The sequence below is a fragment of the Falco peregrinus genome, chromosome 11 (assembly GCF_023634155.1).
Source record: "Falco peregrinus isolate bFalPer1 chromosome 11, bFalPer1.pri, whole genome shotgun sequence".
In the NCBI taxonomy this organism is placed as follows: domain Eukaryota; kingdom Metazoa; phylum Chordata; class Aves; order Falconiformes; family Falconidae; genus Falco; species Falco peregrinus.
Genome location: NC_073731.1, coordinates 19,213,099 through 19,236,341, shown reverse-complemented (window position 1 = coordinate 19,236,341; position 23,243 = coordinate 19,213,099). Strand labels below are relative to the sequence as shown.

The 23,243-nt window shown below is 40.8% G+C and overlaps 1 long non-coding RNA gene across 1 annotated transcript in view; it reads right to left on the bottom strand.

Moving 5' to 3' along the window:
- LOC114012529 (uncharacterized) overlaps window positions 1-23,243 on the bottom strand; it is a 141,332-nt gene that overhangs the window by 89,372 nt on the left and 28,717 nt on the right. Inside the window, exon 3 of the long non-coding RNA XR_008749170.1 lies at window positions 16,076-16,105. This is a non-coding gene — a long non-coding RNA (uncharacterized LOC114012529). The remainder of the gene's footprint in view (window positions 1-16,075; window positions 16,106-23,243) is intronic.

Sequence of the window (23,243 nt, the reverse complement as noted above, 5' to 3'; positions counted from 1 at the left end):
TTAACATAAATACGTTTGACATTTGATTAGAAATAGAATATTTTCTTTCTCTTTTTTCTTTCCCTTCTATCTTTTTTCTTTCTGTTTCGTCTTTTTCTTTTTCTTTTTTTCCTTTTCTTTCTCTTTCGTCTTTTTTTTTTCCTTACTACAAATGAATTAAATTCAGAACTCACTGGAGCATAGATAAATGCAAGCTAACATATTTTTAACTTGATTACATTCTGAAGTGATGTATAGAGGCACATAGCTAGAGTAAGTGATTCCATGGAGAGAAAGGGGGGAGGGGGGGAGGGAGGGAGGGAGGGAGAGAAGGAGGGGAAAGCCCTCTGCGGATATGATAAGGAAAGCTGGGATGAATTGTGGGCTCTGTTCTCTGTTATCCAAGGGTGGCTAGCTGCTGCTGCACTAAAGGCCTTTATTCCCTGCCTGTGGGAAAGTGGTGGGCGAAGGCTGCGTTCTCAGTTACACTGCACATGCAGATTTTAATTAGCTGGATTAAAAACAAGACCGTATCATGTCCTTTAGCAGTATTCTATCTAGAAACAAAAGATTTTCTTTCCTGGCTTCTGCAAGCGGCACAGTACAGCATTAATAAAAAAAAAGGTCACGGCAGTTCAAGATGAAAGGTCACACATGACAGAAACTCTATGTGAAGGGGACATCATGTTTATCTCTATGATAAAGGAGCTCTGTCCAGGCAGGTCAGCACAACATGCCTCAGCAACAGGAAAATATAAACATATGGGGTGGATAGATGGTAGAGTGGGGAGTTTGGCAAAGCAAGTTCAGTTGTGGAAGGAGAGAGAGGGGGGAAAAGAGAGCAAATTGTTAGAGAGAGAATATAAGCTGAAAGGTTCCAGCTTTAAAAAAGCTAAAGAGGGTCAAAAAGAGCCTGAGATGAAGCGTGGGGTGACAGCTGCATAGCTGTGTGAATAAGCATCAAGCCTGTGGCAATACTCTCTGCCAGCAGGCAGGGAATACCTGTCTGGGCCACTGGGCTATGTCCTCACATGCCACAGCCCACTCACCCATGGGCAGATCCTGAACCCTTCTGCTCACAAAAAGGCCATGGACATACTAGCCCCTGGGTCAAGCTTCGAGCCCCTGTCTAATTCCAGAGGATCCCCAAACTGAGTGCTTGGACCCAGACTGGGATTTTTATATTTTGTTTGGACCACTACAACTGTTGTGTTGTGGTTTTGGTGGTTTGTTGTTTTGGGGTTTTTTTGGTTTTTTTGGTTTTTTTTGTTTTGTTTTTTTTTTTTTAATGGACGCCCAGGCTTTCCCCCAGTGAAGACCCAGGAATCTACATGTACTTCCAAAGGAAGCCTTCAATGCTTTGCCCTGGAATGCACTGAGCACTTTCAACACTACCATTATCAGTAGGAGGGAGATGCAAGCCCTCCTCAGCTTCTTGCAAGATCAAACTGCAAAAATAAACACATTATGGCCTTGCAAACCCTAACTGATGCAATGTTCTCACTAGGTCTGAGTAGAGCCACTGCCACATGCAAGCATCCATGGGAGAGTGCCTCAGTCTTGAAGGGCAACATGGAATGGGAAGGGAAAGGGAGACAAAGGTAGATTAGGTCAAATGTTCCTCCTCTGCTTTGACATAATTCCTGCTTTTCAAAATCCAGCTCAGAACAAAATTATAAATTTCTAAGTAAATAATTCTGGACTACAACTCTATCCTTTTCTTCATAACATTTTCATTAAGTAAGTTTTGCATAGCCTGGGCCAGGTATGACTACGTACATGTCAGGCTCCATAGCCTCTTTTATGGGACTGATTCACGAATAGGTCAATTAAGAAACAAAAGAGTCTTTTTACCCTAAAAGGAACATTGGGCAAAAGCACACAATCACATTCTCATAGTTCAGCAAGGTGCTGCACATCAAATGACCACATTAATTAACAGCACACTCTTAGTCTGTTGCAAACCTGAGGCAAAATATGTGTTAGTTTAAATGTCATTGAAATCAGTATTTGTCAGCTTCAGTAATTCAATCGTATGTCTGAGCTCTAAGAAAAGTAAAGGCTAGTGCTAGAAACCAGAAACCTTATGGATAAAACAATACAGTTTTTCATTTTGAGCAGCAATTCAGTATAGTAGTTACCTACTAAACTGATAACACAATGATTAAAATGTCCCAATTCTGCTGCTGCTGCTGCTGAGATCACTGGAAAATCATGGCTTAATTCAATACATGTAGGTAATTTTCTGTAATCTCGGTGATACAGCATGGCCTAATATAATCATTTTCTATGATGAGCTTTTTAAACCTACTTGGCCTTCCACTGCCATTTATCTTTGGAATAGAGAAAAAGATGATAGCATGAATTGCCTGATTCTTATTTATATTGCTGCAGGCAGAAGTATAACATAGTGCTGTGAAGGACAGTGTTACATGGGATAATTGATGTACCAGGTGCAGAGTTAGCCCTAGAAACACAGCTTGGGGAGCTGGTGCTCTACCTCACACTATAGGAGGCTTCAAGCTTATCTAAACCCACTTCCAGTGCTCTGACTGTGAAAACATCATGACACAGGGGTGAACACACTGATGTCATTTTTGCAAGATTTATAATAAATTCCCCTCCCAGACACATGAAAAAAGTTGCCACAGAAATCAAAGGGAGTTTTATGTTCACACCAGTTTAGCATGTGTGTGTGACCTCGAGCACCTGGTGTGTTTGTATCTCAACACCTCCCAGCTTTTTACCCTTTAATCCAAATAGGGTGCTGAGTCACAGAAGATCTTAGTTACTTGCTCAAAGCCGTAGGAGATCCTCCATCAGGGAAGAAAGCTGAAGCTGGCTTTTCCAGAACCTCAGCTTGTGGGGAAAACCTCTTGGTAGTTCAAAACTAACAAGTTTTGAGCAGGCAACAACCCAATTTTATTGCTCTATAACACTTTCAGAATGTTAATTTCAGCACTCATTTGGTAAAAAACAGAATGAGAGAAAAAGAATTCAAATGCGAAGGAGGTGAACTAATGATTATATTTCCCAGTGGCTTCTGGTCAATGAGGCCAAGTGGCTTCTGGTCAATGAGGCCAATAGGGGTTTTCCATTGACTCCTGGCAGAATTACTGAGGTTTCACTCTGACACTAAAAAAACTAAACTGGACCAGCAAGGGACAGGCCTGAAACTGGTCATACTACTAAACTGGTCCCTGGCATAGTTTTGCCCCAAACCTGCTTGTGCTCTTCCAGACAATGCCAAAGCAAAGCCTGGGTATTAACCTGGTTCAGGGACCTTCTCCAATAGGTATTTTGGATGTGGTCACTGTGATTTGGAGGGTAACAGAGTTTAACTGTGTGAATGCAAGCTCTTCCATGCCAGTTGGCCTCCAGAAAAAGTCTCTGACTAATTTTGTTTAATAGTTTAGATGTAGGCAGAGTGTCCAGGTCTTTCTTTCCAGTCTTGCAAAGCCAGCAGTCAATGTTCAGTCCAAACACTGGCAGTGTGACATGGTGTATAGCAGGGTGATAGGAATAACGTGCTTTAACCATGCAGCTCTCATAAACGCAACACAATTCATTATATTCCAAAGAAAAGCACTGTTATTTTGGGAGCTGACTGAAGCAGACCTAGAATTAACGAACAGACCACAACATAAAATGATACAAACAATTGAAGAATGAATAGGTCAATTTGTTTCAATTAATTCGGGGCTGGTTCCCTGTTACTGTAAAGATGTCTGCACTGTACGTAAATATATATATGGTTGGTCTTTTTTTATAAATACAGACTGTGATATTATGTAAATTCCAGGTACACTCTTAACAACATTAAAAATAGAAACTCTTTAAGTATCACACAAAACCCGGTAGGTTCTAGATGGAAGAAAACATTTTAAACAAAGACCTTCTCATTTAAAGCAATAACCATAAACATGTGGCTTATGTATAGTATGTGGCAGCTGCAACAACATTCATATCTCAGTGTGCGTGGTCTTAGGCAGAGCAAGGGAAGTGCTGAAAACAGTAGCATTCCTCATGGATCCGCTCCAGATCCCACAGAAGTCAGGGACAATCTACCCTCCATGCTTGCTTTCACACTTGGGCAGCACAGCTAATGTTGAGCAAACAGACCACAGCTATGTGGCTCTCCCCCAGCAAACCAGGCACACAAGAAAAAATTTCTATCCCCTCCCTAAAGCCTGGATTTTGAGGGGGGAAAGAAAGAGTACAGAGGTGACACCAGAGCCGCCAGGTTCCTTATGCAAAGTCTGCCTTGTACTAACCTTGGCATTTGTAAAGGTCTTGAAGACCCCAAGATCTATTGCATAAATAACTATGGTGGAGGTTGTGTTTTAGGGAGAAAAGGGAATATGGTTTAATTGACTATTATCCTTAATATGATGTTGCAAAATACAGTCTCTGCTAGAAATACTCATAACACAATATCAGATCATCACAACATGAACATGAATGTTGGGCTCAGCTGGCTTACATGTTCTGGAAAGATCATTAGTTTAAAGTTTCTGCTGGTGGGAACTGAGAAACAATGAAATCTCTCAGGAAGCAAGTCCTTTTCACCACTGCATTGCACTCCTGATGCTTCTGCGTCACTGCAGATTATTTTGTGGGGAAAGAGAAGGGAGAAGGCTAGCTGATCTCTTCTCCAAAGAACATGGCCATTGCACTGGATAAGAAGGTGAGGGCTGGCTCACAAAGAAGATAAGATCCTCCTACAGCTTCCCAGTGACAGACCGGCTCTTCCACATCCTCAGTGCACATGAGCTAAAGTTCCTAAAGGAAAGCTCCAACAGGCACAGTTGTATCTACCTAGCAGTGGATTGCAGGCTTATCATGTTCAGCTTGCTTAGCTTTCCCACAGTAAAAATATTTTGTGTCAACTCGAGTCAAGCTAAGAACACAGATCCTCATTCCTTGATCAGATGGATTCACTCAGAGGTTTTCTCCTGCCTGCTCTGCACTAGGAAGACAGTATGAGGTAAGAAGCAGCACAGAAACCTCCTATGGTGGTGCACATCAGACTCTGAAGGTAGCCTGTTGTGTGGGAACTTAAAATCACACTTGGGAGAGGTGACAGGAGATAAACTAGTTTCCAGGTAGTTTCTAAAATAACTAATTCTATCTTGTTTGTTGCTAGCTTTTTGTTCTTAAATTTGACAGCATTTTTTGAGATTTAATTTCAGGTTGAGGGTGTCTGTTCCTACCGAAAATGCACATAAATCTGAACTTTGTTGTAAACCTCTAACCTATGTACTTAATATGAAACCCCAGGATTACCTTGGTAAATGACAAATCATGGAAAGAAACCAACCCATAACTGATACTAAATCATAAAAGTAAGGCAACAAATGAGAAACCCAAATAAATTATTAAGAATCTATTGTCTATGGATCAAAAATTAATAAAGATTTGCTTTAGGGCCTCAGAACTGATAGTAGTGGCATGCACAATGCAAACATGCTTTGCTCCCAAAGACCTGGCACCAGCATGGCTATTGTATAACACAGCTTTAAACCCGCTCTGAAGCAATGCTGTAAATCAGGACTCATTCTGCTGAAGTCAATGGAGCTAAATGACCGTAAAACTGGTATGAGAGAGAAATCAAGTTGTTAACCTCTAAGTAGAGCTTGCACTTGTCTCACAACCTCTGTTTTGTCAGGCTATATTTTATTCATTCAGAGTGTGAAATGAGAGCCTTAAGCTAGTAAATAAGTATTTGATTTCAGTTGAGCTATGCTTGATATAACTTAACGAAAGCAAACTTCTAGCATAAATTCTTGGCCCATATCCAGTAATATTGCCTGAATTGGAATAGAGGTGTCTGATTCTAACCTCAAACAGCCATTTGGACCATCTTCTGGCCACACAGTTTAATGATAGGAGAACTCAAAAGCAACTACAGGCTTCCTTCTTTGACCTGGAAGTTGCCACATTTCCTCAGAAACACTTAAGTATCCACTAAGGAAACAAGAGAAAGGAGTAACCTATCAGATAGTAGCAGTAGATAGACTCTGGTTTTTTCTCTTGGAAGTAACTTGATATTTCATGTTATGCTATTATTGAAAACAGGAAACTGAGGCCAGGAACCAGAACTGCAGAGCATCTACCATCCCCTCCACTTTTTAAAACTGAGCTTTACTTGATGTTTTATTCCTCAGAAGATAATTTTTACCTAAATTTTCAGTGGGCTGACGTACACAATATTGGCTGTTGGCTGGCTGGAAGGGACTTCTCCCTCAGGAACACTGAGGCACCTTCATTGCACTGTAGGATCAAAACATCAGCATGAAATTTAGGTTGTCTAAACTGCCCTGTAGAGGACACAGAATCCTCTGAATTCAGGTAACGTGGCCCTATATCTCCATGTAAGAAGAACAATTCCTTCTTACAGTGGACCTTTAAACTCCATGAAAACATCATCCTAATGCTTGGTAGCAGTCAGCACACAGGATATCAGGAGTCATTTGGAAGGGAAAGGAGAACAACACAGAGGATGTCATTCTGCTATTTCATAAGTTCATGGTGGTTACTGAGTACACCCCTCACCTCCACAATGGCTTAGCAGGAGGAGGAGGGCTACAACAGGGTGCAACAAGGATTATCTCATGTGGAGAAAAACTTCTCTACATGGAGAGTTTAGGTCACAGAGGATTCCTTCTTTTGGAAAAAAAGATAAGTACTTGAAATAAAATTGAAGAAAGTATACAGGAAATAATTATTCAGCATTTCTCAGAACATAAGATCTTGTATGACGTACTAGTAAAGACTAATGCATGATGGACTAGGAAGACTGAGGGACATTCTGTTTTGTTTTATACAGCCATACAATGCTGTAAAGGCCAAAACTATTAAAAATTCAAACAAAATACAATTATGCTCTAAAAAAAAAGACCCATGGAAGGCTACTGAACATGGACATACAGACTCATTCGCTGCTTCTTTCTCTGCATGCAATTTGAAGATCTGACCATTTCACTCCACTTAGAAGAGATTCTAAGGCCCATTTCATTAAGTTTATAAAAATGCTTTAGCACTGACCACTGTCCAAAGTTATATATTAAGACAACAGTTTTACATACATACTCAAAGGAAAAACTATTAACCAAATGTTAAGAAACTGCCACATCCAGAACTGGATTTTAAGTTCTTCACTGTTCAGAGGCATCTGGAACATATTTAATGATTAGTGTTATTAGCTATATGTTATGTGGTAATTTCATACAGATTATGGACTGTGTGCAAAAATTGTTCAGAATGCAGCTCCTGATTGGTGGTTTCTAGCTACATTGTGTTTTTAAAGGCTTTTATTCATGCTGTTTGGTTTTGGCCCTTGTTTGGGTGGCTGAAAATCATGATAAAAGAGCCATCAAAAAATGTGAGGAAAAATTCAAGGAAAATACAGAGCTTCACACACCCCCACACCACCCACACCACCCCCACCACCCCCAGTTTCAATTAGAGGCCCCAGAGGGCAAAGGCAACCCCAGAGATTTTGCAACTCCAGCCTGTAAGCCTCTGTCGCTGTGTGGAGGGGAGGAAGATGTCAGAGAGGAAAGGGATGAAGCCCTGGGTCAAGTGTGTGTCTTTCACTGAGCTTGCACCCTGGCTGCCAGGCCACCCTGGCACCAAGAGCTCTTTCAACCCTGTTTCAGTTTCTGTTTTCTCTAGGTGGTAAAGAGCTTTCTGTTTTATCACAGGGTAAGTCTGGGTTTGGCAGACACAAAAAAAAAGTGCATTTCACTTTCTCTGGGAAATGTAAACAGCATCACACCCAGCCAGCACTACCAGTTAAGTGTAACAGCAGAGAAAGCTCTGGTTCATATCTGGATTTCACCTCCCGAGCCGCACATACAGATGAAAAAAGTAAAATAATTAGTTTGAAAAGGTTCATCCATTTATCCTGCAGGCACAAAGACCTTCTTTGTTTAAATTTATGGGTTCTTAAGGATCTCGTTTCCCATTTTTTATGACGGGGAAAAAAAAAAAAAAGAAAGAAAAAGATGCTGCTGTGTAAAAAAAGCAGCAACTCTAAAAGCATTCAGAGGGAGCAGTAGTTTTAGCCTTCTGTTTGTGTGATTCCAATAGGTGTATTTAAATGTAAATGCTAGCCTTTCACCCTTGAGCCACCTATTCTTGCAGCCAGCAGAAAGAGAGCATTCATGGTATAATGTCTTTATGAGGACAGATCTTATACTTAATTTCTCATGTGAATCAAACTCTTTTATAACACATTTTTGTGAGATTAAAAGGACAATATTAGTCTAGTGGCTCAGCAGCCAGATCACTGCTCTGTCACATGGGAGACGTGGGTTCAAAGGGATGGCAGGCAACTTAGCAGGGAACTGCATGATTGAAACTGCAGCCACAGAAAGATTCAGTCCTCCCCGCTCACAGAATTGTTTAACTTCACATTATCTCCTCCCTAGGGTCAGCCAGAGCTACCCTCCCTTCAGCTCCTTACTGGAAACTGTGTCCAGCTTCTGCTCCCTTACAGAGAGTTATCAGAAGAAGGGCTTGAGACCCCAACTCCTTAAACTATCTGCATTACAGTAGGGAGGACTTTCAAGGAGAAGGGAGATTTTTTTTGGCAGGTGTTTCCAGACAACGTCCCTTTGACTGCCCAGTTTCACTCTGTGCCCACGCACTGAATCATTGTGTGTTCAGGTTACCCGTGCTCGTGGCATGTGGATGTCCGAACTGCACAGCCTGTGAGCAGGCGACATCTGAGACTCTTAGCAGAAGTACAATGTGATAATAAGACTGACGGAGTACCTTGGACCCTGTTATGTCAGGGCAGAGTCCCACAGGAGCCTAGGGAGCCCTGTGTATTTCTATATTAAGGTATTTTTTTCTCCAGCGGGCAAGAGTTCATTTTTAGTAAAGAAGTTGAAAAATAAATTAGTTAAGCATAGGCCAAGCAAATGGTTGTATCTTACTTTGCCCCCACTGAATCAAATAAGGTGTCATGCTTTTTCAGAATACATTTTTTTGCTCAGTCTGAAGCATGGTGGCATGTGACAAACATCAGACTTTAGCTTGACATCACCTCCACGCAACAATGAATACAGTATGGAGCATGGCTTTAAGATGGCCACAAGACGGCTGTATCACGGACTGGTGCATGTTCAGCACTGCTGATCACTAGAACTATTATTCTTTTTGTGGTGCTGCTCAGAGGACACAGTAATAAGGGGTCTTTCTGCAGAGTGACATTCAAATGCTTAACAATATGATATTTTTCTCCTTGGATCTCACAGTCCAAGTACAGGCCACTGTGTTGGGTTTTTTTCTTTACAAGCTGTGTGACGCAAGATAGAGAAGTCTGTGTATGCCGCAAGTGTAAGCATCAATGTCAGGCAGTCCCACTTAGTTCTCACTTCCCCTTCCCTTGATACAGAGCATATGTCTCGTTGTGGCACCAAGCACATGAAAATTGAGGGGAAATAGCCTATTATTTTAGGAGGTGCAGGACCAAGCACCTGGAACAGTGAAATACTTGGAAAGCACTTCTGTAAATGTTTTAGGCTGTAATATATTAAACAATTAAGAGGTGTTGGTATTTCTGTGCTCGAGGGCATTTAAAACAGGGAAGTCCCCTTTAAAGGCACCAGAGTGGAATGTGTATGGTCATGCTCTTTAAAAGAAAAACTACCTCTTTTTTTTTTCCCCCTCTCTCAGCAAAAAGTCTAAGTTTCAGCTGACTTGCTCTTTCAGCAGAGGAAATGAAGCCAAATTATTTTAATGCTGTTTTACACAGTTAACTCCTCAAAAAAAGAAAAAAAAAAAAAGCGCCCAGTCCAAAGAATAGAATTAGCTACCTTGAAAACTCTACTCAGGTAATTTAGAAAATAGTTTTGCTAATAACTTTAATGCATTGCTTGTATACCCCGGACTGTCAACACTATAGGTTACTACAGGTTAATCAGTGAATTGCTGATAGCAGCTACAACCAACCCTTAAGAAATCCAGCATCCTTTATGTCTTTGCATCTCTTTTCCTGACAACAATAAACCAGTCGCTGGGCAACATCAAATTAGCATGAAAGAATAAGAAATTAATACTGACAATTCTTAGCTGAGCACACAGTCAAAATTAAGTTTAGTTAATGAATGCTTAGTTTATTCTTAGAAAGCTCTTTTTCGTGCCCTTTGTAGTACATGAGAGTGAAATGCAAGTTCTTTTAGATGGTAGACAGACATGTTCAAGCACACGCACATCCCACACATGTAGCCTACATGCACGTACATACATATAGATAAATTCTAAATGGACAAGCTCTAGGAAATTTTAAATGCGAAACAACAAAAAAATTACCTACTGGTCTCTATAACACCAAGCAGCACACAGATTCTCTGGACAAACCTTAGAATTGTCTGTTCTAACATTTTGTAAGATTATGTTAGCAATCATTTTCACCAAAATATTTTTCTGACAAAAAACCACATTACTTAATAGAACCTAAAATACATTAACAGTGGAAAATGCCTGCTTCAAGTTGCTTGTAAGAAAACAAACACAGGAATTGGCAACTTCTGTGCAGTTTTAATTTCAAAGTGATTAAGGCAAGCTTTTGCTTTAGTCACTTATCTCAGGGCAGCCCATCAGATTAACAAGAAAAAAAAAAAAAAAAAAAGATGTACTAAAACTTAGTCAGTTACTGGAATCTTCTGGAACTGAAAACTATACAGATGGTCTGCAGCATATTTGTATAGAAGATGCCCAATTGTTGATAGGTTTCCAGCTATTATAGTAGCATAGTAAGAAGGCAGATACTGGGCAGTGAGCACTGAGCAACTGTTGTCACTGAGCCTTCCCCTCTTGGCTGCATCCCCACTTGCCCAACGAGCAGTTTTGGTCTCCCAGAGCAGAGACAAAGGTTGCTTTGGAGAAGCCGGGAAGCCTAAGAACACCATGTAGATTTAGGACTGGATAGGAGGTATTGTGCGGAGGCCATGCCCATTACTCATCCGCTGGCAATGGGCTCTCTTCCTTTTGTCTGGAAAGACGGTAAACTTTCAATGCCATCTGAAAACAGAAGGCCTTTCACGGAGTGCAAAAACTCTGCCATCTCAATCATGTGAAAATATTGTAAACACTTTCCCAGCCCCCATTCAGCTGTCCGAAAAGCAGAGCTAGAAAACACCAAACAAAACAGGAAGGAAAGAAAAGGGTGTGCATTGCGCACTTTGTTTTAATTTATACCTTTTACTCTGAGCAGGAATTTTGCTTGGAATTTTCTTTTTTTTTCCCCTTAATGATAGTGAACAGGGTTAAGTAGCTATTATGGAGAAAAAGCAGTTAAAAGCCTATTCTATGGTTTTATTTAGGGGGGGGGGGGGAAAGGCCAGTGACAAGCAGTTTCTCTGCAGCAGAGCTTCTCTCGTATTTCCTTACAGCCTCAGCAAGAATAGATTTGAAATGTGCTACGGGACTTGGATTCTTCTTTCAGTGTTTACGTTGACCCACCCCTATGAACTTTTTCCAGGAAGATCTTCTCTCCAAACATTTGAACAACACAAGTGCTGTACTACTGACATATCTTAACATATACAATCATGTGTAGAGAGTGGGAAGAGGTTCATAAAGAAGAATATGTTCAGAGAATGCCTGCACATGTGTGTATATATATGTCTATCAAACATAGAACATATGCAAAAGTATACATGTCATTTGCACAGAATTCTTAAACTACTCACTTTGGCAGATGACACCTTTGTCTATATAGGTTGTGCTGGTGCAATATACCAATAACTCAGGACAGGTTTTACAGAAAATTTCAGTGCGTTACGTAGTTATGTAAAAGTGATGTAGTTCCTTGCTGAAGTCAGGGACTACTTGACATATCATAGAAACTTTGAACCACAATAACGCATTAGCACCCCAATTCTTCACTATTTTAAGTATGCGGTTTTCATTCAGGTTGATCAACTTAACACTAGCGAAAGACAAAGAAAAATAACTTTGCTGGCAGGAAATATGCTTTGCTCCTTTGTGTAGAAATCTTGCTCTAGAGCAGGATTTCTGGTCCAGTTTGGTCCCTGATCCAATTCTGAACAGAGCAGGAAGGATATAAGCCTGGAAGTATTCCTGCTCCCTCCAAGGCAAACCCTCTGCTCCTGACCCAGGAAAGGGTCAGCTGTCATCAGTGACTTCCAGAGAGATGTACTGCTGCTATCTTGGAAGGCATGTCTTACAAGTATTCAACAAATGGTGCTCACTGATGGAAATCAGTCCCCAGCAGGCCAGTGAGAACTGACTGCTATAGGAGCACACCATATCGAGGGGAAGCTCTTCTATCTGATTTCCCCTCACTCTGCTGTGGATGCAGACAGTTTGCTGACTGAAAAGGAGACCTCATTGTTTAAGCAGAGGGATATTAGTTTGTAGACCAGTTTTGCTATCCAAGCAAAGAGCAAATGTAAAAATGCAAATCAATTTATGCATAAGCCCATATACCGAAATACATTCAAATATACTTGGTGCTCTGTTCCCTACAGGCACATCCAGCTAGGCTGTCCCTTGACATCCCTTTGTGTGCAGGAGTCCATGTGCACAAGAAGCAGATAGATCTGGGCGTTCACCATGCTCTCGGATGCTACTCAGACCTTGCTTGAGGTTGATTTTGGTATACTCATTTGGCACCTTAGGATCTTCTGCTCTGGCTTCTGCCCTACCAGACATGCACTCATTTATGCTGATGAAACCAGCAGCTACTCAATAAGTTAACATTCCTCTTCTGGATTTGAGTGGAATTCAAGGACTGTAATGCACAAAAATGCATGAGAAGTTATTACCAAGTAGTGCCAGATGTGGCACATTGGGACAGCAGGTTCTCCTTGCCATCTCTCAGGATGCACTTTATGTATTAGTATGGCCTATTTAAAAGTTTTAGAAGTTCAGCACTTGAATTCCATACCCCCAAAAATGAGTGTATATTAGTCCGCTTAGTCACTTAGTCTTTCTATGCACACAGTGAGAACACACACAAGGAAAAGTTGTTGCCAATAACTGAAGCAGGGGCTGATAAACTGACCATTTAAAATTCACAGATGCATTCCTTGGGACTGCCTTGCACATGCTATCTGAATACTTCCCTCCTTCCCTCTTCCCTTTCCATTTCATAAAAAGAAGCTGCAATAAATTAGAATTTTATGAGACTCCAAAAAAAAAAAACCTTCACCAAAATTGAAAACAAGACATGGATGTAGAAGCATATGGAAGGTTTATGAGAACACAGGAGGGGAAAAAAAATGATCCCGAGCTGATAAAAAAACCTGTCCGAATTTCTTGGTCTTTACAAACCAAAAATTACAGGAGACAAATGAAGAAGTTTGCTCTACAATACATACTGGTACATCTTCCAGGAAAGAGACATAGTTTTCTTACACATTCCTCTGATGCAAGGCAGGCTAGTAAGAACTACCCTTAAGATCCATTTTCTGACTTTCTTTACAAAATACTTCAAAGTTATACATGGAAATGAGATACCTTTCTGCTTTGATCTTTAGTGTAAGGGTAACCAAGCAGAAGTGGCTTCCTGGCCTTTCATACAGTTTTCTTTGGAACTAAACACTGGACCCTCTGAATTCTGTAACTAGCATTTTAAATGTTTTGTGGGATAAAGGCAGTTTTGTTTAATTTATATTTTCATCTTTGTTCCAAACCTCAAAGTGATTAATTCTGGTCACTGTACACACGGTTTTACTTCAGATTTTTTTTTCCACTACTTCTCCCATCCTCACCACTCTTCCCTTCCAGAATGGTGTGGGTACAGGATTTTGTTTAGCTAAATGGTAGAGTGACTATTAAGGATTCTTTTGCTTTGTTTTTAAATACAATACTCCACATTCCAGATATTTCTACCAGACACAGTGGTTTGGAACTGAAGAACACTGCAAGCAATGAAATTTGGTTCTGGCTCTTAATTATTGCAAAATACTTGAATAACTTTTAGATATTTCCTCTCTAAGATGACCCAAACTTGGGGGCTAAGCTACCGGGTGTATTTGGTTTACATCTTAGGTTAGAAGCAACAATCCTGTAATATGGGTTTTTTTGCGAGAATATATGCACATTCTGTGTGCAGTGCCCAAATAAGGCCTATGAACTGCTAATTTCCATTAATAGAGGACACAAATGATGCAAATCAGTGACAGATAATATTATGTTGGCTTAGAAGTACACTGTTTTCACGTTCCTGCTAAACTGATCAGTCGTGAAATGGTTAATAATAGTAGCCATTGAATTATCCTTGCTTCCGATACTCAATCAAAATTAATTCAATGGGTGGCAAGGATTGCCCAACATGTCCCATTCTTCCGTGGCCAAAGGCAAACAAATTCTGAAGAGAAGGTGAGAAAACAAAGGTGAAGACATCCCATATCAGAGTGGGGGAAATGTATTTACAGAACAGACATGCTCCTGGTCTGGGGAGGTGGCGTTCCTACAGGGGATTTGCTACAGAGGCTCTGTACTTGTAAGATTCACTCTGGCTTGGAATGTACATAAACAGCATAGAGAGAAACATCTAAAGGGACCTGGGGTTTTGCATCTTCCTTTAGATTATAATCTTGCTGAAACTCAGGAGACCTCTCCTGAGAGTGCTGTGACTTACTCAAACACCATGGAAAGATCATTCTTCCAAAGGCAAAACAAACACAAACAAACAATATTGTGACACACAATTAATGAAGAGCCCTTGTTTGCATGGTGTCCTGCAGAAGTTGAGAAGAATGAATATTCTTGGGTCTTCTGTCATTAAATAGGACAGTGAAGAAAAAAAAGAGTGATTCAGACCTTGATCAGGATTATGCCCGACTTCTTTATTTCATCAGAATTTTGAATGTCCCTTGATTCCTTCTCTTTTTCTATTTTTGCCCCAGTCTTTGGTTCCCTGTGTGCAGTCCCACTGACTTATTCAAGACATTCTCCTCAGGTATCTGTAGAGACAGGGGAACACCACAGTTTTCAGATACTGAACGAGGTATTCATAATTATTCAAAGATGGACCATCTGAAAAAACTCAGCTAGTGAACAAAAATGAACTCTTTATAGCTCTCTTTATGCCATAAGGGATGAACTGAAAAAGGTTAGTAGGTTAATATTCTGCAAGAATTAACTTTAGTTTGATGTTAGGGATTTGAAAGTAATGATAGTTTATTTTCTTTTCAGTTATTACAATAGCTGTAACAAGTTCTGACTTTTTCAGAGTCTATTCATAATAGATATTGTTTCACCTTATTTATCTTGCCACACAAAATGCTCATACCTAATAGTGTCACAATGAAGAGCATTACAGGGAAGATCAAGCAGTACTGTCAGTCTCTTAAGGTCTTTGGGATCACAATCCCAAGCGAAGACAGGGATCTTCCCAAAGCACGGTGCCTAGCCAGACCGCACACCTTTCTACCGTGGCATTAGGTGGCAATGAGTCCCTTTCCGAGGCACACAGTTCTCCTGGGCAAGGGTATAGGGGACCAGCACCTCATTCAGCTCTAAGGAGACTCCCAAAAGAAGGATGGCTAGAAGTTCATCATTGTGGTCCTATCCCACAATTTCCCAAGGCAAACCTTGCCTCTATTCCTCCCCACTCTATTCCCTCCACACAGTTTATGTTGCCTGGTGCCCCAAACATCTGTATGCCTGCCCCCGCCCCCCCCTCCCCGTATGAGAGATGTAAGACAAGTCCAAACACAGCTGTCAAGTTCTAAAATCAGCATCAAAGCTCAGTAAAAGCAAGAGGGAAAAACAATATGCTTTGTTAAACAACACCGCCTCAGATCTCAAAGGGTTATACAATGAAAGTAATACCCTCTTTGAGTTCTGTATATGGCAAGCATTACCTAACATCCTCAGTCGGAACCCCACTGTTTATGAGGTGATGAGAAAAGAATACAGCTCCCTCCTGTCAGTAGGACATCTCCACTGCCCCGCAGGAAATTTTTTTGTTATATTTCAGATGTATTGAATCTTCTAGACATTAGAAAAGCAAAACATGCACTGCGCACTCTGGAGCCATCACCTCTCTCGGTCAGCTCTTAGGTTTGCCAAGGTCACAGAAAACACTCTTTTACATCATAAGTCTTACCTTTGGGCTGTTGTACTCCTCCACAGGAACCTGAAGGGATTTAAAAAGATTTATCAAACCAGAAATGGAAATATTTATGTTTGGAAACATTGGTATTTCTAAACATTTCTTATTTCTTTCCTTCCCCACTGATACCAACTCCCAGTCTTTGAGCCATGTGGTTTGAAAGTTACTTCTCAGGGAAAAAAAATTGCCTGCTAAATCACCCCCACACCCCACACACAGTTAAGGCTTTCTGCTGCACTACTGGTATTACTACTGCCGCTATGTATGTGTATATATATAATGTGTATTTACATGCTTGTGTTACGTATTCATTTTTTTTTCTATACAAGTTAGCAATTTTTTTTTAGTTTTATGGACATCAATTTTTATGGTTAGTATGAATCCTTATGATGATCTAAAGTGATCATCTATTTAATGTAAGCTACAGAATTCACTGGTTTGTTTACACCCTGATCCCAGTACATTTCTTTAAACTGCAACAAAGATGCAGACAGGCAACTGAAAAGCTTTTTTTGGAAAATCCATTTCTTCTGAGATTTGAGACACCAGGGAGGGAGGCTCAGAGCTGATGCCAGAAACCCCCAGTGCATGATCTTCAGGAGTCTGTGGCAAGCCTGGCCCTCTCCAGAGCCTCCTCAAGGTTCTTCTGGCACAGACCGTAAGATACTATCTTGGCATAGAGCAACAGGCTCAGAAAGAAAAAAGTATGTTGAATGGCACAACAAGAGGTTTTGGTTGTTTTTTAAAGCACTCAAATGACCAGGTGAATTGCCCAGCTGTTGGCCCTAAAAGTTCTCTGAGTGGGCAAATCAACCTCGACATTTGCTCACGTGAGCAGGATGGGTGCAGCCAGAAATGTGTTTGCTAATACTGCTACTTTTCAGCAGGGTAAGGGTCTGCTCTTCTCTCACAGCCATGTATGAAACACTTTTTGCTGCCACTCCATTTCAGTTGACGTGGCCTTTTATGTAATAACAGGGTGTGCAATGCTCCATATTTCAAGTGTGAGCAAGGAATGGGGAATACTCTAAATGTTGAGCTACTCTTATGATAAATTCCCTGGAAATGGGAATGGCTTCGCAAGGATTACAGCACACAGTCCTCATTTTGTCTTATAAAAGAACAGAGAAAAGACAAATTTAAGACTAAGTAACACAAACAAATGTTCTCCTGCACAGAGGTTACAACCACAAAATAAAAGCTAGGGCTCTTCCTGCTAGGTTACTCACCAGGAGACAAAGACAATAATCCAGCAGCCATAGCAAGTCACTTAGCAATAAAGAGATGGAGAATACCACCTATCATTCTCCCTCTAACATCCTTGCTATTTTTCCTAAAATGTACCAGAAACCTTCAGCAAGAGAGGCATCAGCTCACCAAACAGAATCATCCAGGCCACCCCAGAACTGCATGGTCTGTTAAATATGCAGGGGGGCTGGACATGGTGATTAGGAATGAAGACACCTGAATTTTTCAGCAATAAAGGCAGCTTGATGTTCCTCCACTGTAAACAGGTGATTCTTCAGAAACAAAGGAGAGAAGGACATTTTAGGGTCCAGGCAGGAAAAATATTAATGTTTCAGCTGGTCTTCAATAAAACAAAAGTGGAAGAACAGGAGGGTAAAAGATCACTTTTCTCTTGGTACAAAATAACTGCTCTATGATGCCACGTTTCAAAGTTTACCTTAGGTAAGCATCCCCAGGCCATCAGCTAAATAGAAATGTGATTTCAGTATCCCAGAAATAAATACATTTCCCTCAAAATAATTCTTTCCTTTCCATTGTGAAACCCACTCCCTCCACCAGACAGGGGCTGTGCAACTACAAGCTCCCTGGGACCGTTTGCCCATCTGGGACACTGTACCACAAGCATCTTATCTTTGCAAAATGCCTGGAGGTCCACAGAGAAGAAAGAAAACATACACACTGCACTTACATCTTCCTCCTAGTGCTTGGCCAGGCTTGTAGCTCTCAGCCAGGCTTTTGCTGTTACACCCAGTTTGAGCCCAAGCAAATTCCAATCCACTCCTGTTCCTGAGGCTCCCATTTATTTAAACAGGTGGGACCAGAACTTCTGTGCTTCCCAGAGCCTGTTGCAGCTGAACCAGCTTATAAAGTAATTCTGCTACAGGTATCAATTAAGAATGTGCAGTGGGGAATTTCAGGCTGCAGAGGAGCAAGAACAACACAGCAGCCATTTCTAGAGTTTAGGTGCTGGCAAAGTTAAAAACAACACTCAGCTACTCTGTAACTTTCTTAACTCAAAAGACCATTAGCTGGAATTGTTGCATAAACTTAATAACAATTTTTATTTATTTATTTATTTATTTAAGGCTGTCCCACCATTCTATTATCTGTCATTAATTTTCCATATGTTCCCTTCACCACCGCTCTTAGGCTGGGTTCGGTTTACAGAGTTGGATCAGATTTCTTTACAAGCCAGGACATTTGCTGGCTTGCTTACTAGCTTGAGGCCAGTTATGTTTGAGTGAGGCCCAAGCAAAACAAGTGAGATTTGGTGACTTTCCAGTGAGTAGGCACCAAATCTACATGATCCATGTTGTTTTTTAAAAGTTTAATTTTTTTTAAAGTAGCAGTTCTTCCATTATTTCAGATTTATGCTTTTTTTTTTACAAAACAGCCGCTGGCTGATACTTGCTCATATATTGCAGCATCTCTCTGCTTGCTGTAAAACAGAGCTTTTTGTTCTGTTTTATTTAAACTAACCAGTCGGAAACAGTTTATACAGTTTTAATCACAGGTGGGCAAATACACTCATATATTTGGAAAAAAGAAACTGATGAGAAGATCAATGAACTGTTTTGCTTCCAGTATTTGTACTAGATAATGAAGTCTAGTGTTTATTACTCTTTCTCTCAAAAACATTCATGTTTCATGTGAAACCCTCCTCTAGTTCAAATCTGACTTCTTGAAACAGTTCTTACACTATCACAATCTGTGAGTCAATAAAAAATAATTAAAAGTAAAGTGTCCTTCCATCTAAGCCTTAAAAATAAAATAATGAATGTCTGAATAATCACTGATCTAACTATATCCTGAATTATTTAATTCCTTTTTTCTCCCTGTTTTTAGCTTTATTATTCTAAGCACATCTGAGATGTATTTTAAATGCTTTGGGACAAGGACTATTGTAAATTGCCAAGAATATTTGGGGGCCTTATGGAAATGCCAAATAGAATTTCAAAAGTAATTTGCCACTGAAGGACCCACCGGACCTTTGAAAATTTCCCATTTTATACTCCCCACTGCACATGCACAGAAACTTAAGGTAGCAGAACCAGAGTACAGTCCAAACATCAGACAAAAAAAAAATACCAGTTTTAGATATTGCGTCTCAGGTTTAGTCAAGCACCGAGTAGCACGCTAGTAAGCAGGAATTTGAAAATATCTTGAATGCAAAGGGATTCTCACAAAAATATACAAAAATATACTGTCTGTCCTTGGTGCAAAGACATTCCCCCAGCTTTCCTTCACAAATTTAAGCACTGTGTTATAGATGTTGCAACAGATGGCATGTGAAAGTTATATGAATGCTGCATATAAGCATCATATAGTCCATATTGTTACTATTCGTAGCACTTACCAAGGTAACCAAGCACCAGACCCTGTAGAGCTAAGCATTTACATAAATACAGATCAATATTTTGTTCTGGACACAAGCAGTGTTTAGGTCCCACAGCACTAAAAACTGCAGCTCCTGAGTGCTAGGAGTGTGCTTGCATGCTGGGCAGAGTTTTGGGGAGCAGAGAAGATAGACACCCCAAACAGAGGGCTGAGCTAGAGCTGCCCAAAGTAGCCATTAGGAAATGTGGAGGGTATTGGAATTAGCTTAAGCCTTTCTGGAATTTAGCCATCTATCTCAAGGCAGGGATCCCCACCCTCCTCCACTGCTATCCATACCTCTTCCACCAAAACAGTAAGAGAAGCAGGTGCTGTTGCTGCCAGGCCTGTTTTACACGATCCGCTACAACCAGAGCTCTCCCTCAGACTGCAGGAGGTGTGAGCTCAGCTCCCTCTAGACATGAAGGGTTCCAAACCTGCATTATCCACACCTGTGCTAAAAACTATCAGGCTACAGGTTATCCTGCTCTGGAAAGGTCCTCCTCTTCCTTCTAAAGCTGTTTCTTTTGGTCTGTTTAGGAAATGAACTCAGCCTAAACTGAACATCATATCACCTCTATTTTATATTTGTCTTTCACATCTGATCTTCCTAAAACAACAGTTTACTTGCTCTCTGGGGCTATTTACAAAGTATCAGTAAGTACTTCCTTAAGTACTGTACCATTGCCATGTGCTAAATTGCATGTGCTTCCCCACAGAGTTTGATAAAGGAAAAGTTATATACAAATTTTCCAACATAAAGAAGAAAAAGGAACTACCATAATCAACCCGCTCAGGCCCTGGAACTGTTCTGCAGAACCCAGCAGCTCATCGCATCAAACCACAGGGATGTCCTTTTTCTTATGTTTGCTTTATGGTTTATGACATAGGGAGGAAGGGAAGGAGATTGGAAGAGAGTAACAGGTGAGGAAGAAAACAGAAAGACTCAGTGACAAAAGGAAACAGATCAGATAGGAAAAGGCAGATTTGCAGGTCATTGGCAAAAGTGCAGCTGTTTACCCTGTGGTAGGTTGGACAGTGAGTGAAAAGCAGGGGAGAAGAATCTACATACAGATCTCTGCAGAGATCCCTGCAGAGATCAGAACTACTGCAGAACCACCAAATAACCACCAACAACCACCAAATATGGAGCTGAAAAACATAAAATTAGGGGGGATAGCTGGGAAAGAACAGTCACAGGAGCCAAGAAAGGGCAATATTTCAAGGAGTCGTTGGGGCGAGCAGCATTAACAGCAAGCAAAAGGTAAAGATGAGGTTGCCGGATAGACCTGTGACAGGATCAGGAAAATCCCAGTGGGGGATTAGCTACACACTACGGGTTTCTGTGCTTAGATACAAAAAGCTTTACAAACCAGATTGTTGGCAAAACTTCATGAGTCCCACACTGGAATAATTAAAATAAAAGCTGTTCATTTAAGTTATTTTTGGTGGGCATGTTTGGATCAGAGAGTGGAGTTGTTGAGCACAGTGTAATACATGCCAAAAGTCCTATTATGTGCCTGCCGATGCGCCCTGCCATACTTGGAAATATGTTCAAAAACTGCGGCAGAGTCCTTGTTGGCTTTGCACTTGAAGGACAAACCAGTGCTAGATGTTTCAGCTGGAGGTCGCAGTGCTGGTACTAAGCCATTTCTCCTGGAAGTGAAAGCACTCTCCTCTGAGTCTGGGCAGGGAGACGTTTGCTTTGTGGCAGACCTTGGAGTGGGCAGGGGGCTGGTCTAAACAGGGTATTCCTGCTCAAATTCATACATACCTATTCTGAAGTGACAGGGATGTGGAAGTCCACAAAAGCTTATACAACATGGTGATATTCCTATCTGATGAAATGAAGTGCTCATACCAAATATACCTTCACAGCTGAAACAGTCTGGCAAACCAAATAGTAAAGCATTAAGACCCATTTAAAAAATATCAACCCATTCAGGTATAACATTTGGTTTTTGTGCAGTGGAGTTCATCAAAGGACCCCACAAAGAAGCTGGGTCTTTTCTGAATGTTCCCTCACCTCACAGGCTTTTTTCACTGAAAAAAACCACACAGTATTAAAGTTGCTGTAAATGGAGACAAACAGATTACAAAAAAAGCTCTGAAACAAGTGTGGACCAGAAATTTCATAGGAGACAAAAGACACTTTTTGATCAAGAGCATATGAGGTCCAGAGCCTATCATTGCTTATTTGGAAAACTGGTAGACATCTAACTGAATTCAAACTTCTTTACCCAAACACTAAGCATATGGCTTGAAGTGGCTGAAGCAACCTTGAAGCACTGCAACAAACAACTGCCATTATCAATCGGCTCGGAACCATCACCTCTTGGGAACAGAAAAGCAGAGCACATACTGAATTTGTTAACGGTTCTTCTAGCGAAACCATACCCACAGTACCACACTGCTGCTCCCCTGCCGTTGACCTATGTTGGCAACTTTTTCCACAAGAAAGTTTCCTTCCTTCAGCACAACAGCTCCTGGTAACTCACAACAGGGCAAATTGCCTTCCTTTTCTCTAAAGGTTATTTTTTCTCAACACTGGACAATACAGGTTGACCCTACTTGCTGTTCTGCAAATACAGACTCTAGACAATGATTTTCCAAATCAGGCTTTTACTGAAAAAATAAAGAAAACAATCTGAGAAGGTGCTTATAAAGGAAACAAAAGAGGTACATATCTTCATTTGTTGAAGACTGGTTGGTTGGTTGGGATTTCTTTGAGCGGAGTGGTTGTAATTTACCAGATTCTTACTTAAAGCAGCTTAGATTTACTTACCATTTAACTCAGCCACAAAAGTGTTACCTAGGATATGTGTGAGGGCTGAGACTAGGTTCTTAATAAGTGTTGTATTCCTGTCACCTGAAAGTTAAACATTAGGTTCGGAAAATGCAAATGGTGGCTTCGTCCTCAGAATGGCAGCAGAAAAAAAAATATTTGCACTTTTCCCCCTCTAACAAGAGGATTGGAAAGGAGCAGTTCTTTCAAGACACTCCTCTATTCTCTTGACAGCAAGAGCTGTACTGCTGAGACTGCCTCCAGTCACATGTTATTAATACCCCAGCTTCTCCTGTCTGGAGCCCATGCTGCAAATACTCTTTCTCCCTGAAATTACAGTCTTCATTGGCTTTATTTTGTGGGCATTAGACTCCCTCTGCTCCGCACCCCTGCAAAAGTGCAGGTGGCTTTTGTTCAATGAGTCCTCAAAAGCTACACGGCAAAGTTGTCAGAGCTGAGACTTGTCTAGTTTGCAGAGCTGAAGTCTTCCTCCAGCTGCACCTACATAGCTGTTTACCCTCCATTATCACGGATGTTATTTTGTACATCACAAAAAAATTATCATCTCAATAAAATCTACTGGGGTTTTTTTTTGTCCAGCATCTGAATTTGAGACTTCTGGGGTCAATTATGACTTCCTAAAAATGCAGCCTGGATTTAGACAAATTGTTTTCTCTGACACTTCTCACTATTTTTTAAAAATAGATAAACGTCTGTAAGTATAGCCACATCGCGCTCTTTCAAATCTTACCTTGA